Raw genomic sequence first — 2,190 nt, 5'->3', positions numbered from 1 at the left:
ATAAGGATAAATGTTACCACAGAGGAAGACAGAGTGTTATGGGATGTTCAAAGAACAAGGGGGAGGGTGTGCTTGGTCCCTGTCAAACCTGTATGAAAGGCATTTCCATAGCATCTGCAAGGACAAGATATGTCTGTCTCAGAGCCTTGTTTATCAAGACAAAGGTTGTAATCCCTTGAACTATATCCATGAACCCATCCAACAATGATTTTGAGGTGAGAGTATGGTTCAGCTACTGGAAGTAGTGCTCAGGGCTGCATGCTGGGACCATGTAGTGCTGGGGTTAGAAGCCAGACCCCCTGTATGCAAAATGTGTTTGGCCAACGGAGCTATCTCTTTGGCCCTCCAGTGATCCAATTTTCTGATACCAGTGTTTCATACATGTAAACTAAGTGCTCTACAAAAACTACAGATCGCTTGTTACCTGAAGAATATTCTTCAGTTTCATTAAAAACAGCAACAAACTTTCAGAGTTTCAGATCACCCAGAGAAATGAGGCAAAGATAATTCATCAGTTTCTTCTTCTTTGGATTTCAGTAGGGGAGATCATACTATTGAAAGCAATGAAGAGAATTTACATTTTGAGTTAAGGAAATGTCTTTCTTACCATTTCTTTCCCCTCCTGGTTAGAATTATAACGTCTGACTAGAACACTACATTTCTTATAAAAGGAACACCACTTATCAAGTGACTCCTATTTTTACTTATTTAAAAAATGATTTATGTAGGTCTTTTATTTCTTTCTGATGAGTACTTGCAAAGTTATAACTTTTCCTATTAATACTGCTTTAGATTTGTCCCACAAGTTATGATAATTTGTACCTTCATTCTCATGTGCTTCCAGAAATCTTTTGAGTTCCTCCTTAATTTTATATCTGACCCACTGGGTGGTCAGTAGTGAGCTGTTTAATTTCCCTGGCATAATTTTTTTCTCTGTTTGTTTGTATTTCACTTCTATTATATATTTTTTTTATTTAAACACATTGATTACATACATGATTGTGTTTGGGTTTCAGTCATGTAAAGAACACCACCCATCACCAGTGCAACATTCCCATCACCAATGTCCCAAATCTCCCTCCTCCCCACCCAACCCCTGCCTGTACTCTAGACAGGCTTTCTATTTCCCTCGTACATTCTCTTTATTAGGATAGTTCAAAACGTAGTTATTTCTCTAACTAAACTCATCCCTGTTTGTGGTGAGCTTCATGAGGTGAGATGTAACTTCCAGACCTTCTCTCTTTTGTGCCTGAAAATTATTATTGCAAGAATGTCTTTCATTTTTCTTAAAACCCATAGATGAGTGAGACCATTCTGCATTTTTCTCTCTCTGACTTATTTCACTCAGCATAATAGATTCCATGTACATCCATGTATAGGAAAATTTCATGACTTCATCTCTCCTGACAGCTGCATAATATTCCATTGTATATATGGACCACAGTTTCTTTAGCCATTCATCTGTTGAAGGGCATCTTGGTTGTTTCTAGAGTCTTGCTATGGTAGTGTTGCAATGAATATAGGTGTAAAGAAGGGATTTTTGTATTGTATTTTTGTGTTCCAAGGGTATATTCCTAGGAGTGGTGTAGCTGGATCATATGGGAGCTCGATTTCCAGTTTTTGGAGAAAAATATGGAACACTTCACGAATTTGCGTGTCATCCTTGTGCAGGGATATGCTAATCTTCTCTGTATCATTCCAATTTTAGTATATGTGCTGCCAAAGCGAGCACCTACTTTTACTTTTAGAAAGACAATGTCCCCTCACCCACCCCTCCACTGGAGTCAACTTCTATCCATTAATGTTCCCACCTTCCTCCCCCACACCCTCATTTCTGTGCTAAAGCTCTTCATTTCACTCCAGGAGCAGTTTTCTCCAAGTCAACAGTGTGTGTGTGTGTGTGTGTGTGTGTACATGCGCGCGCGCGCATGTGTGCGAGTAGGCTGGACTCCTCATTGTGTTTGGTTCCTTGTCTAAGTCCTGCTCATCAACACAAGAAGACACAGAAGACAGGCAGGATGTGCAAACCATGTAAGTGGGGTCTGGGAACACACCTGAACTATGTTAGAGTGGGTGGATTCAGGGCTATCCGTCTAGGCACAAGGCAGCCTCCCACCCCGAGTCTAGGACATGCTCAGTGTTGTGGTGTGGCCTGTTGGTTCTTGTTCCCAGGTGAGGCTCAGCAAGTCT

General features: G+C 40.7%; 1 non-coding gene across 1 annotated transcript; it reads right to left on the bottom strand.

The window, feature by feature from the left end:
- Positions 1-1,626: 1,626 nt before the first annotated feature.
- Positions 1,627-1,732, bottom strand: LOC126023504 (U6 spliceosomal RNA). The gene has a single exon (XR_007500622.1). It is a non-coding gene; the product is annotated as a U6 spliceosomal RNA (small nuclear RNA).
- Between the last annotated feature and the right edge of the window lie 458 nt (positions 1,733-2,190).

Source organism: Suncus etruscus, chromosome 11, assembly GCF_024139225.1.
Source record: "Suncus etruscus isolate mSunEtr1 chromosome 11, mSunEtr1.pri.cur, whole genome shotgun sequence".
Taxonomy (NCBI): domain Eukaryota; kingdom Metazoa; phylum Chordata; class Mammalia; order Eulipotyphla; family Soricidae; genus Suncus; species Suncus etruscus.
Note: the sequence above shows the minus strand (reverse complement) of the source record. Positions and strands in the feature narration are given on the sequence as shown.